The sequence below is a fragment of the Xiphophorus hellerii genome, chromosome 22, assembly GCF_003331165.1.
Source record: "Xiphophorus hellerii strain 12219 chromosome 22, Xiphophorus_hellerii-4.1, whole genome shotgun sequence".
NCBI classification, from domain to species: domain Eukaryota; kingdom Metazoa; phylum Chordata; class Actinopteri; order Cyprinodontiformes; family Poeciliidae; genus Xiphophorus; species Xiphophorus hellerii.
Window position 1 is genome coordinate 10,294,283 of NC_045693.1, and position 15,441 is coordinate 10,309,723.

At 37.0% G+C, this 15,441-nt stretch overlaps 1 protein-coding gene and 1 long non-coding RNA gene across 3 annotated transcripts in view; one reads left to right on the top strand and one right to left on the bottom strand.

The window, feature by feature from the left end:
• Positions 1–15,441, top strand: part of macrod2 (mono-ADP ribosylhydrolase 2) — a 477,335-nt gene that overhangs the window by 258,367 nt on the left and 203,527 nt on the right. The gene's annotated exons all lie outside the window — the stretch shown is intronic.
• Positions 11,694–11,981, bottom strand: LOC116712787 (uncharacterized). The gene is made up of 2 exons (XR_004337674.1): positions 11,847–11,981; positions 11,694–11,725 (listed from the first exon to the last, which is right to left on the bottom strand). It is a non-coding gene; the product is annotated as an uncharacterized LOC116712787 (long non-coding RNA).

Below are 15,441 nucleotides of genomic sequence, written 5' to 3' on the forward strand. Positions count from 1 at the left end.
CCTCACTCCACAAAGTTTGCTTTCAGAGTAGAGAGAAGAACAGGTTTAATGAGAAAGAGAAATTCAAAATGCTAAATCACCACAGTTAGGCCACCACCTGTCTCTGGTGTGCCCTGGTAATTATCCTGCATCACTACTTTCTCATTTCTGCCTGCCGAGATGACATTAGCATAAAACAGGAAGGGCTATGCATACGCTAGATGAGGCACTTGGCTGATTGCATGCCTGTCTTGACCCCCCCATGTCCAACACACAGCAAGCGGAAGAGCTGCAGATCATAATGAACCCATAGGATGTTTTCTGGCTTCTCACAAATAAACAAAGGGCTCAAATGTTAGACTTCGTATAAATTAGCATTAATGACTTCATTATGTTTCTGGACACTGTTCTCTTTTCACAATCAGCACTTCATTAAGTGGCGGTGGACACTTAATTGAAGTTCCTGTTCTGTTTAAAAGGTAGTTTGACAAGTTGCACAAGCGAACACATGGCCCCTATTTAGAGCAAGTCTAACGAATGATTGTTTATGAGCACACTGTGTTTTAGCTCAACATGCCTAAACCAAGGCAAATTCTTTCTGCCAACTATGCATAAATTCTTTTTCATGTTGACAAGTGCTGAAGAACTACGTGTGTGTTTGTGTTGTTTGCGTTCTCTTAACCCAGAGCATTCTTAAACAGCCTCAGGCACCAGGAGCTGCCGGAGGGATAACTGAGATTATGTATTAGATTTGTATCTATCTTTAAAAAAAGAAGATTGTTGATACAGCTTCACATTTGTAGGAAAGTAAGCAGTCTTATGTTTATTGGATCATGTATGACCAGAGGGTTGCTCTTTATCTCAGGGGATCAGATCTTATTGGGTCCTAAGAAAAGTACAAAATGTCCCTTTTGATTTGCAGGTGAACAGTTTTTACTATTTAACTATTCCCACCTATTACAAACGGATATTTTCCAGTTTAAGTCAGTGTCACACATGCATCCATATCAGGTGTTACTATATAATTTTGTACCTAAAATTGTAATTTTCCGTTTTTCTGCTTTTTTGATTGAGAAACACAAGAAAACAGATTCTGAGGGAGCTAGCTCCGTTTGATTGTCACTGAAGACATTTCAATGATGTCTGACTCACTCTGAAGTGTGTCACTGCTGCCATCGCTGCCAAGCTGTCAATCTCAGACAACTGAGAGACAAATCACCTGCTGGTAATGAGATGTGGAGAAATGAGCTGCTTGTCAAGACGTCTGATTATCCAGTAGTAATACCTGTAAACAGAGTACATTATCTGACAGGACTTACGATTTACGCTCTAGTTGATGAGAAACATTAAAACAAAACCAAAAAAAATTATTTGTAGGCTTAACAGCAAAGAGGAGGAAAACAGTCTTGTAAAGAAAGTAGAAATACCCATTAATTACTGAAGGAGTAATTAATGGTTAAGGATACTAGATGTCTCTGTTAGTAATGTGACTCTGAAGTATAGTTGCCTTACGAAATACAGAGATATAATCACTAAATTGTCTAATGAGACAGCTTAGGCTTTTATTCTGCCTTCCTTAAGCGTTCTTGCACAGTTTGGCTGGAAGAAACAGTATTTAAATTAAGTGATTTGAATCTTTTCTCCTATTTAAAGAAGTTGTGAAACAATGGAGCAAAAATATATATTTTTTTATTAATCTTATTATATACATGTATGTAACTTCAGCTTCACTTATGGTGATATACTCAAGAAACAGGCATGTTTAAACAAATGTTACCACAGGTTATCTCTAATTCTTCCCAAAAAGCAGTCAGAAAAATAATACAGCTCCATATTAGAAAAGGCTGCAAAAGAGCACAACTAAATCTTTTATTGTAAGATCAGATTTAAAAATGGATGCTTCTAGACTTCACCCAGAAACTGCATCAAATCATGGCTGATCTCACATCGTACGAGTGTGCCCACATTTGCAAAGGGGATTAGTTTTTTTTTTTTAATTTATTTAATGCTTGAATTTTTTAAACAACTTCTAACCATAGATCAATTATTGCATTTGTACGAGACCGTCTTGTGATAGTAACTGCTGATGACATGTCAGGCAATAAGTTACTGAAATAAAATAATTCTTCATAATTCCCAAGTTCATTAAGGATATGAACTTGATATATGACATGGAATAGGTGAGAAATATTACTCTATATTTTTTTATGCTGCATAACTTTATTTCACATGATGCAAATACAAATATTGCTCAAAGCAGTGGAGACATGGTGCTGCTCTATAGTTTTTAGTTTACACTGAAAGATCAAAAGCTTTCATTTATTGTAAGTGCTCTGAAAAACCTCTGTGAACTAATGGAGCTCTTGCAGTATAAACTTGCAGTTTTGTCTTCATTACTGAATGATCCTGAGGCTTCCTATATTGTCGGTTCAATGTTAGAAATGCAGAGTTTGAGAAAAGAAATAAATTACTCATTCAAAGTTTAAAAAAAATATATTGACCTATACCACTCAAAGAATACGTCTCCCTGGAAACAGTTTGCATTTATACTGCTGCAAAGTTTTGTGCATATATATTTACTCTTATTAGTATGCAGAAAAAGTAATGAAATCTAGTTTAAGAAGGCATTCATTGTTTGAGCATAAATGTGCATTTCCATCTTGCTCACTAAGCCGCTCATTCCAGCTCTACAGATGGCTTTGTTTTGCATTTCCCTTTCTATTTCTTTAATCATGAGGAACCGTGTAGACTCTTTTCCAAAGGTCAGTTTCAGTGCTTGTCTCCAGTTAGAGTCTGCCTAATGGAGGTGTGCTTCATCAAAGGGCTCTGTGCTCCCTGCCAGGCACATACAAGATGCACTTTTGATGTGTTTTTTTTTTCTTCTAAGAAAAATATAAGACAGCTGATGGTGATGACATCGCCCACAGTTTGCTTCAGATGCCGACTTAAGAGTCTATTTTGGCTGCAGGACTTCTGTCAGTAGGATACTCACTCCTGGAGCAGGTGGCTGTGATCTTTTTGGCATCGGCTGGAGCCCAAACAACCTTCCCCACCGCCTCCTCTGAGTCCGCCACCACATGTCCACCACCACATGTCCTGGTGGAGATATGAGAGACCCCAAGGGATTCTGCTCTCCTGCCAGGTGTCAGCCAACAGTCTCTCTGTCTACCCCACAACTTTCATTAACATACTGACAGACTCGATACAGATAAAGTAGTCACCCTTTGCTACACACTAGAATTGCTTTGGATAAGTCAATATTACATTACTTTTGGTGATGATTTCTTTTTGTGGGTTCCCCCTTTTTATTTTCCATTTGTCTGTGATGAAATTAGACAGGACAATCAATAAGCAAAGAACTGCTGTTTGACAATGATGTAAAACAGCCACACTTGTCTATAAATGGGCTTGATTACAGAAGAAAGATGGAAAATAAGTCATATTTGATTAGTTGGACTTGCTTGAACAGTCACATGTCGTCAATAACATTTATGTAAAATTATAGATAATTTTTTATGTTGGTCATCAGAATCTGCTTTATTCTCCAAGTACACACAAACAAGTAATTTGACTTGGGTTTTGCTATGCTCACTATTAAGACTTTTAAATGTAAATGTATAAAAAAAGGTAAAATAGAATGGATTTTTTTCTTCCTTATATATATGTAAACACACCTTGTTGTTGCAAAAGAGCAATATGCATGGTATTGTTGTGGACACTGTAGCACCAACGTAAAGGTAAAATTCTAAACAGTTTGTGTACAGGATGTGTGGGATCTGCAGAGAAGTTAGCTGCCCTTTTTCATGAATTAATTAAATACTTCCTGTGCATACTTGTGTTTGGTGACTTGTTGAACCTTCAGATAAGATTACTTTGGACATTCATGATGGGTATTTTATATTACAGTGTGCAGAATGTTTGCTATTTTGAAATTGAGACACATATTAAAATGATAATTTTACTTTGCAAGCAGACTAAATATGTGAACGGGTCAGCTGATTTATAATTTTCAGTATTTTTAGAGATTAATCCAACTCAGTTTATAAGTAATAGAAACAGAAAGGTTCTTTTTTTTTACTCAACGTTAATGCCACTATACTATAGCTTTCCAAATGGTCAGAAAGAACCCTTTAAAATTGGCTGTTAAATAAATCCCTGAATCAAATAAAATGTACCATAAACTGGTTAATGGGCTGATACTATAGCTTAAACTTTGCTAACTTAAACTTTGCTAACTTTGCTAACTATTGTAAGCAAAGTGCTTAGTTAGCAAAACTAACTAAGCTCTTGTTAGCTTTACAAGAGTCAGTATGAGATTTCTACATTGACGCAAAAGTAAAACGTAGGAGTCAATACCATTATCTCGCTGGCAGTGCACCAAGTGAGCATTACCATAAGAACAAAGACCCATAAGTCAAATTTCTCTCTCCACATTGGGGATGAAGGCCCTGTTTGAGGTGAATACAAATTCAGCATTGAAAGTTGATTGATGAAAGAAACTGCACTCCATGTGAAAAGGATGTGAGCATTTATTATGAATAGTTGTTCCGTGAGAGTTGTCAACACTCTTTTTGACACTCAACAAGCAAGAAAAAACAGTTCACACAAGATAAGGAAATATTCTCTACAGACGGTCTTCAAAGCTGATTTAAAACCCAGGCTCTCCTACTGATAGCATGTAGCTCAAATTTTCCCCCTGTTTAAATAAACAATGCTTATGTGTCAGAGACTATCAAGTCAGATTCCTCCAATTGTAGATTGCTTTGTAAAGCACTTTTGTCCTCTCGCTGACTTCAGTTTTATGGAAACCAGTGCATGTCTGGCTGAAGCAAAAACAAGATCCGTGACAGTAACAGTCATATTCTGACATATACAGAACATTATACTTGTCATGCATGCCTCTATCCATATCATCTCAAGTCAACCATGTGACGCTGCAGTGTGCATTCATACTTACAGTAATCTGTGCAGCTGTCAGTTTGTTAAATTACATGCTGCAACCCAAACTGCTGCCACAGATTTGTATTTCTGTCCTGTTCTAACAGGTGCTCAGTGTACTGCAGACTTACCAACAAAGAAGGTAAAAGCTTCCCACCCACACAACAGGGTGACTTTCAGCTCTACGCCGCTTTGAAGTCAGGCTCAAACCATAAAAACAAAGGTTGGGAAAAGATAAGGGAGTGATTTCCCCTGTTTTTTCTTTTTTTTTTTTAACCATCCATTATCTTTGTCGAGCGAGTGCAAATCCACTCTCCTTATGTTTGGCGCAAATTCACTTTTCATCACAAAGCCTCTCATCTGCCTGTGGAGAAAAAAAAATAGGGTTTTTGTCAGGCTTTACTTTGTGCTTTGATTTTTGAATTTGGTACCTGATAGAACTGCACCTAGTTGAATGCAGCTTTCCTCAAAACGTACTAGTACATGCAATATTGGTTTATATTCAGCTGGGTGGATGCACACATTTGATTCTGGAGGTGAGGAAAGAAAAAAGTTTTTCTGTGGCAAGTAGCTCTCAATAATTTAACCATTCAGGGAGTAAAAGGTCATGGTTCTTGCATATATTTGAAGGTTCCTAAGCTGCTGGTGAGGCCAGAGAAAGGCTACATACTTGTATTCCTTTCCTAAAATTGAGACTTTTTTTCTGACAAGCACAAACACTTTCTTACCTAATAGTCACTGCAGAGTTCAGAATATCCTTTGCACAACAAAAGCTGCAGTGCTCAGAGTTGTGCTAAGACTGTAATACAGTTCCTCATTTCAGTCTGATTTGCTTCTCAGTACTGCTGCATTTGACTTCAATTTTTTTGTTTTGTGCTAGTAACTAAAAGAAGACCAATATTAAAAACATATTTTGATTCTGGTTGTCATATACATCTTTAGCAACTTGAACATTGACTAGCAGCTGTCTTTTCAAATAACCAGGTCAGCCCAATAAGTTAGGGTTAGTTCAGAGCTCTTTTGTGATATACCAACATGTTTACGTAGTGCACATTTATGAAGTGGAACATTTCTTACACATTTGAAATCTGAAAAGTATAAAATGCAGTTGAATTCAGCTTCTCAAAATCTATTTTAACACAAAGTCATGTTTGGATCCAAATCATCCTACGGTATCTCTGGCGGTATGCGAAGGGTAATTTTCCAGCTGAATGATCAACCTCCACATAGTCTCAAGTATTTCTAGCCTGGCTGTCCAAAGTTGGTCCACATGGGCCAGAATCCTGCATATTTTAGTTTTCACAATGAAAGCTCATTAGAAGGCCCCTCCAAATATTAATGTGCTTGCAAGAAGAGACGTCAAATATCCATCCAGGATTATTCTAGAAGCTTCTTGATTGCATGAGGTTGAGATGTGACTTTCTTGGGAGCATCTAGTGAATTATTAGTATGTATGTATTTGAGTCTGTATGTTTGATTATGACCCACTGTGGATTAGAGAAAATTTTAAATATGTATTTATTTGTGACCCTTATTTTTTACCCTAAAACTGAAGTTTTGTGTATAATAATTCCTTAACTTAGAAAGGAACCATTTCAATCAAAGACTGAAATTGATCATGCATCCATATCTACAAAGAGGTTATATCCCCATCTGTCATGAATTGTAGAATGATGGCAGTACTTGCAATAAGCAGTTCTGAAACAGCTGACCTTTAAAAAAACATTTCATGTACAATATTTCCAGTGTTTTACTCTCAAACTGTGCCAAAAATAACAACAAAAACATTCAGTGAGAAGTTCTGGTGGTGAAAATGATTTATAGATGAATGAAAAAGCCAAAGGAGGAAAAAAATACAAGGACTCAAACAACCATCTTGTACAATATTCTCAACAAAGAAAAGGCAACTCTTAAATCTCTACACATCAACAGTTTGGGTGTGTGGGCAGCAGCAGCCAAAGACCTCGTCTGGCCTTAGCTCCCAGCCTTCAGTGTTTAATGTTCACCACTGAACATTACAGCTTCACTATTGATGCTTCAACGTGACAGCGCAGTTGAGCTCAGCAAAAACCTCACAGCTGTAGTTTAGATAAGTCTAGCTGATGATCCTGTTCTTGCCACTGCATTTGGTCAGCAGCAAGGATCCAATGGTACATGCTCTGTCTTGTAGCAAAAATCTAAAACTGACCTTTTAAAGTTTCATTGGTGATTTTTGGACACCCTTTATCAGTCATCATCACACATTAATTCCAAAAACAAAAAAGCCCGTATTTGACAGTACTGCATTGTGCTAACATACTTCTATTTTACACATTTGTAGAGACTGTTTGAAATAAAAAGTGGGCCACATGTTTCCCAGAAATCAAAAGTATTATGTAAAAATGTGATGGTTTCAGGGAAAAACAATACTGTTGATATCAAGACACTAATGAAGTGATTACCATGGATAAGAACAAAAAAGCAATATTTTCTCATATTAACTGATATATATGAAGTTAGGATGTTTTTTTTTTTTTTTTCAGTTTGATATACACCACCAACGTGGTTAATAACAGATAGCTATTAACTATTTGTTAATAGCTACCATATTGCTTGACAAAGACCCTAAAAAAGGAAGTCTGTGTTAATTGGTGGTAAAGACATTGGCATCTGTTTCCTCATCTTCATCCGTTCTGCAAATAACAGGAGTATATATTTTAAAATAATTAGTGCAGGACTTTTAAACATAGTGTTCTTTGAAAGTGTGAAACATTCTCAGCGCCACGGATGTGTTTCCGCTTTGACTCGTATGTCTGCAGGGATGAATTTTCTCCATGCTGACCCGGGAGAATAGTTTGTAGCATAAGGGGCTAAATCCATTTACAATGTGTCCACTGAGCGTATTTTATCACCGGCTACAGTATTTACCTTTCCTCTGGCTGTAGGACCACACTCTGGAGAAAAGATGCCTCAGTGGTCCACTGTGGACTCTGATCATGTTGTGCTAATTCATTTCAAAAAGTAGCAGCAACATCCAGGGGAAATGAAACCTGCCCTTGGCCAGAGCTTAAAGGGATCCATCGCTCTGGACTGGTTTGTTGCTGTGAGTCAAAACAGAATAAATATAAAATGCAGGATCACAACATTTTTGCAGAATTCAATATAGAAATAAACAGCAACAAACTAACATGCAGTTTTAAATTAATTCTTGATTACAGTCAAATTAATTTCATATCTGATGGTGTGGTTGAAGAAAAAGGAGCTCAGTTAAGATGAGAACATTTTTGAACACCTGGTGGTGGCAGCATTATGCTGTGGGGTTGCTTTTCAACAGGGAAATGGATTCTTGTCAGTGTTAATGAGGAGAAGGAAGAAAACCTGTTGGAAATAAACTAAAATTGTAACTGGCGAAGAGATTAACTTTCCACTGGGAAAATGACCACAAACACTCAGGCAGAGCTACAAAGGAATGGTCAACATCCAGGGTGTCCAGGTCCGGCCTTCAAAGACCAGTGTCTTACATTTTTTAGATGTCCCTGCTTTAACACAGCTTATTTGCATATCTGAACTACCTCTTTAGAATGTATCTTAGCTATTTTGCAAAGAAGAATTGGGAAAAAATATTGTAGCTGTAATATTGCAGTGACAGGTGGTTTTTCAAAATATTTACTGGATACAAATGCACACCACACTTTTCAGAGTTTTATTTGTAGATTAAAAAAAAGATATATTATACTTTAAAAATACACTATTTTTGAATTTTTGTGTAAAGATCATTAAGTTTGTGGTTCTATGATGAGAAAAAGTGGAGTAGTGTATGGCATACACATATTTTTACAATCCGCTGTAGTTAGAAGAACTACAAAGCAGGACTTCTAATGTAGCAAAGGCATGCTTTCATCTATTTTCCCCAACTGTTTGTTCTTTAGTCTCTCACTGTTGTACGATCCCCGTCTCTCCTGGCATCAGCCCAGTGACTGTGGGGCCAAGTGTTGAGTCTCTGAGGAGGGGCACCCGCTCAGTGTGGTGTTTGGGACAAACACTGCAGTAACGTTTCCTCTGCTCTACCCATCTGTTGGTTTTGGCCCACTCGACGGAGCCACAGAACAAATCTGGCCGGGCTTTAGCAAAAAATGTTTGTACGACAGCCAGACCACTTTACAGGACTTTTACAGAGAGTACGATCAGCCGCAGTTAAATGTGGGAATGGAAACCGAATTCAGAGCTTTGGAGAGGGAGATGCCAAAGCGCAGAGAAGAGGTCTTTCCCACAGTATTTACATCTTTGATATTTCCCCGGGGAAACAAAATATTTCTCCATAGACATGACTGGAAATATGGAGAGAGATGTGAAGGATATTTATTTAGAATTTACAGTAAATAAAGAGAACTGCACAGTGGGTTCTAAGTCATGCAGGCCTTTTAATGTTCACCACATGCATGAGGCCCTCCCGCTATTTTCATGAGACCAAAAGCATTCACTCTAGAGTAATTTTAGGGTAACTGGTGATTTTAAGTTGTGTGCACGGATGTCTAATTCCATCAATGCTTTTTGATGGAGCCATCCCAGGGTGTAGTCTCCTTTCCCTTGTGTCTAATGGAGTTGGCACCCACCTGTGACCATGAACAGGACCAAATTTGGGATGGAAAACTGGTGAATGTAGATAAAAGAAGAAAAAGTTGATTAATAAACTGATAGAGCTTCTTCAAGACTTTCTGTTATAGAAAGATGCTGTTAGACCCACTGGTGAAGTTTTACCAACTGAGCGCCATTGTCTTGGTAACTAATTAATATACAGCGAGTTAATCATTATTGAAGACTCTAATTGGATTATCCTCCAAGAACACAGAAAGACTAATTATTCATCAGGAGCGCTCTCAAGCAAACACTGTTTATTTTTCTCAGATTTGCACTTCCCCTAAGCCTCTCTTAGCTCCTGAGCCACAACACTGTCACATCTACACAAAGTCAAGTAAACACTGACAAATCATTTGAGTCATCTGCATATAAAAGAGCAGCGAGCCCAAGAGCAGTCTATGCTATGACAATTTAATTATAAAACGTCACTGGAGCACAAAGGGGAGAGAAAGAGAGTGGGGGCAAAAAAAAACCAAAACAAATCTACACAGCATTTTTTTCTGCAGCTGCATTTCTTTAAAATGCATTGCCTTTAATTTGTCTGTACAGGTAATTCTTAACAGCAGAGCACAGAATCATGCAGACATTTTTCATGATTAAAAAAAGCCACAAGGAGGCACCAGAAGTAATGTATTAAAGAAGGAAACTGATGATTGAAACATTTCAGTATTTATTGCAGAGGTGATTTTAAGTGTATGTCTGACCAGATAAGTTCAGTGAATGATGCTTCACATTCCAACCACAATATAATCTTAAAATAGGTACCAGATGCCCAGGAGGAAAAAATACATTTTTTTTTAAATTAACTGATTAGGTACTACTTCTCCCTCATCTACTCCAAGGATCAACTGCCAAAATATTCAACTCAACACAGATGGATCACAGTACACAATACTCACTGAAAAGCATGCATACCCCTTAAACTTCATCTCGTTTTGTTGTGTTATTACCTCAGTCTAAAGCTTCCTAAACTGCTTTGTATTAAACTCCGTTCATGTTTCGTTTTACTCTGACCAGCTTCTGAGCTTTTATTGATAAAAGTACACGCATGGAATGATACTGCCACCACCCTGTCACTATGGGGATGTTTTACTCAGGAAGTCTTCACCAAAATGTTACTTGATTTCCATCTTCCACATGTTTGCTGTGTTTCCTACGTCAGAGGTTCTCAACCTTTTGCTCCCTATGGACCACTCTTGCCCTCCCGGATGTTATTGTGTATCTGGATTCATTATTTGCTTTCTGGCTTGATTCTAATAGATCCGCTCCATAGTACCATTTCAGGGCCCAGTGGTTGGGGACTTTTGTTCATGAGAAACCTCAAACTTTTTAAAAACTACTTTCCTTTTGCCACCCTTCCATGAAGATCAGATTTGCGGAGTGCTCAACTAATATTTTCCACCCAGGTTGTGGATTTCTGCAGAAAATGAGTATGAGTACATATGCAAGGCACTGTAGAGCTATGCACATATATGTGATGTATAATTTTAAATATTCAACTACACTTGTCATATTTTAGCCTCTGTGATACAACCTTAGTTCTTTGACTTGCTTTTAGTCCCCCTTCCACAGCCTGCTGTTAGCAAAAGTCTGCAGGTCAGTGCTGAGCAAGGGACACACTGCCCTATCAGTGTGTGGGCGGAGAAGTGCAAGAGGGCCACAAATACTTAATATGAGCTGCCTCTCCTCTTTCTGTAAACAGGATATAATATCTACTCTTCATTAATGATGTAGGCCTGAGCCCCATGCAGCAGAATGCATTAGAGCTTTAATCAGCAGATGTGATTGCTTTGTACTTCATCTGACTGCACTGAGGGCCTTCTGGGGTTTGGTTGTGCTTCATAACAACTGGCTGCGGAAAAGTGAAAGAAGTAAAAAGCATAAATGATTTTCAATCTGACAGCGTTTTAAAATGTGTTTTAAAGGCTATTCTGCCGTATTCTCAGTTATCCTGCAAATATCTTTGGAATCTAGCGTCTTTAAATTCACTGTGTTCTTTTGTGAATGAGACTGATTGAATAAACCTTCATTCAAAATTAAAACAGGCACATTATTCTGCTCTCCTTGTGTGTTTGCCAACACAATTTAGCAGTAAGCTCAACTCCAATGAAATGAACACTTGAGTCCGGATGCAGGTTCTTTACTCCCACTTTATTTTGGTGACCCAAGTACTCGTATGACATGGAGTAAACTGTAACATAAATAAAATAGCTGCATTTATTATGAGCACAAAAAAGTCACAACAAAGAACACACTTCTGACTAATAAGGCATTAAATAAAATCTACTCTTAAATACTAAATGAAAACTTACAGACGGTGATGTCGATGGCATAAACAAAAGGCGGATTGTGATAGATTCACCTCCTCATGTGTGACTGAGCAAAACAATCCCAACAAAATGGCTGACTTCCTGTCCCAGACCCACCTTGACCTTCAAAATAAAAGCCTTACTAGTCCAACACAAAAACCAAAACTCAGAACCTACTTCACAACAAATTAAAGAGCAGAACACACATACCACAAGAGGCAAAACATGAACTAGATCAAATAAAAATGCAACATTTCTGTTTTTATTTTTATTTTGTCCTCAATTTTGATCGCAAAATAATCAAATACTATTACGTTGTAGCTGCTCTCTGGGGGCATTATTCTGACTTAATTGAGATCAGTCTGATGTTTAATGTCCAAAGGTAACATCGTCTCCCTGCACCCACACCTTCTTTTAGAAACTATATGTTTTAGTGACCAAAATGTAAACCAGATGTGACCAGATGGCTGCATATGTTACACAATACCTGTATCAAGTTACCCTCCTCTTACTGATGACACTAATTTCGAGATTCCGTATGTGAAGAGGTTATAATAAGACAGTAAAAATAAATCAGTCTGACTTTTGTGAAAAGTGCGGTTAGTGTCATAATTATCTTCATCATTCTTCTCTTATGTCCTCTTAAACCACATTTGAACGCCTGTTTGCGGTTTCCAGGCAGACCGGGGTACTTAAAAAAATTGTAATAATTGAAATATTGACCAGAGTTGCAGTTTATCTTCACTTTATTCCAAAGCCATCTATGGTGATGGATAAGGTGAAGGCTGTCAAGTGAGGAGCTTTCTGCTCATGTCTGGACTGTTTCAGTGTGTCTTGCTGTTTTTCAACTAAATATGTTTAATCTTGTGCACTAGTATGAGGAAGAAGAACCTCATATTTTTAATATTGGCATCAATGGAAATTCTTCCTTCCCTTAATAGAGTTGCTTTAAAATGCATAGAAAAGCGTAATATCCTCACCTTTTGATTAGACAATAAACAGTTACTTCCACTTTGAAAAAGGCTATAACACATTTTAAAATGCATATCATGTGCATTTATATAAATGCATATGATATGCATATATACACATTTATTTTCAGTGTGTACATATATATACGTATATATATATACAGTACAGACCAAAAGTTTGGACACACTTTCTCATTGAATTCAATGAGAAGGTGTGTCCAAACTTTTGGTCTGAACTGAGTACAGACCAAAAGTTTGGACACACAGTTGTGTCCAAACTTTTGGTCTGTACTGTATATATATGAATTCTGAAACATTCACTGGGCAGATAAATGTAAATAAACTAAATATTAAAACAATGAAACGTGCTTCATCTTACTACTGTTGATGTGCGAAGCGGCCATACTGAAATGCAAAGTCTGCTTTTTAAATCGTAACTTTGATCAGTTGATGTTGTTCAACTGGAGGGTCTTCCAGTCTATTTTTTTCTGCTGGGAAGTCAGAATTTCCCAGTTTCGAGAACAACTGGAATGCAGCATAACCCCTTACATAGAGGTAGTTGCCTTCCTTTTTGATCCTGAAAAACATGGCCTATATTTAACATTCAGAATCCAAGTTTTTTTGAATATGTGAAAGGAAGTCTGTTTTTGCATATCGATTCATGTCACCTAATCTCATTAAAATCATGGCAAAATGATTCATAATGGCTCAAAATCTATTTTTCTTTTAGACATAGCAAAAAGCAGACAGTTGAGACAGCTTAAGCTTTGATTAAAATCTGTCTGTAATCTTTGAAAAGTTATACAACACAATTTTGGTCATTTTTTTCTGAATTCCTTTGCTTTTAGCTTTAAGCTTTTAGCTACGTCAAGGCCTGGACCTAATTGTTTCAGTCAGGCTTCTGAAAAGATCACCTACTTTGGGTTTTGAAAGTAGCAGAATTATTGCTTTCACCATTGAGAAAGCAGTGATTCTGTCCACACTTGGATATGATAAGATTGTTTTTTATGAAAGAAATATCATGGGTATTTGTAAAAATGTGACCTTTCTTTGATCCCCTTTTGGGCAAACTATTATCCAGAATAATGTTTTTGATTTACTGCACAGGTCTTAATCAAATCTGACTCAGTGTATAGGTCAAAACACTGATGTAACCTTTTCTACTGGTGGAGGAATTGGTTTATCAATTTATCACAGATAAAAGTCTGTTAAGGCTTTGTTCTTAAACTTTGTAACAAGATGAGTATGTTTCTAGTAGCTTAACCATATAATGTTAATACGGCTGCCCATTTTACTGCAATAAACCCTCAAACTATGCTTACTTCAAGAGGTAAAAGCAGATTTTAACCTTGCCCTATAAAATGTGTAAAATAGATAAAAATTAGGGAGTGTGGATGTGTAACAATTAGTACATAGATAATAAAACATTTATGTACTCCATTGTATTTATACATTTACCTTATGTTTGCAAACGAAGCATAAAGTGTCAATAGTTTGTATTTTACAAGCACATAGTGCAGTTTTATAGGATAATCAAGTAACTGCTACCTTCAGTTATGGTAAAATTCTGCATATACTGTATATATATATATATATATATATATATATATATATATATATATATATATATATATATATATATATATATAAGACATACATATATTGCTAATATTTATATCTATATTTTGTAGTTTTTCATTAAAGGTTAGATGGGTAAAAACTGAATAATGATACACTTTTGAATTAGCCATTTCAAAAGTGCCCTTTGAGTAGGCTGCCTGTTATTGGTCAAATTATATGAATGGTATTCATCAACTTAGTTTAAAACTCACATAAATGGATTTGGTTTGTCAACAGTTTAATGTGGCAGATACGTGAGGCATTTAGTAAACATAATTTTGACTCTTCCAAACTGTAGCACAAAGACTGAGTGAAAGGAATAATTAACATTTACATTCCCTACTTCTACATCTGTTGGCATTTTTTTAGCTTTTTTTTTTTTTTACAGACCGGGTCAGGCTGCTGTTTCTTGTCATGAAAGCATTCTATGATTTGTGACAGCTTTTGTCCATTTTAGTGTAGAATTATTTGCCCTGCGGAGGCAGCATCAGCGTCTGCCGACTATCCAGCACTGCTGGATTCTTTGTTGTACGTTTGTTCATCTTGAATCCGATGTGACACATTTAGTGTTTCTTGTAAGAAAGCTTTGTCCGAAGGCGTATAACTCCCTGTGGGAAAGATGACAAAAAGTAACAGATGATCTTTAAATCTAAATACAGCATGACATTTGCCTCTTGCACATTATCAAGCTGGTGGCTCGAACTGTTTTCTGTCTCAGGCTGAAAGCAGATGCTGAAGGTTTCAATGATTCATTGTAGTGTATGCGCCTGTGGCATCTATTCACAGCATGCCAGTTAAACTGAAGAAAATTTAAATAGTGGTTGGTGCTCCAACTGTACGGGTCAATAAAAAAGGGTTTGTACTGGCTGAGGTGTAGCTAGGTATCTGCCATGTAATTTGCCTGCAGAGGCCCAGCAGAGTGCTGAGTTTTCCCCCTTATGGCTTCAGACCTTTGACTGACGTGGAGATGTACTGATGTGGAAGTACAGCCAGAATAAACAGGCAGT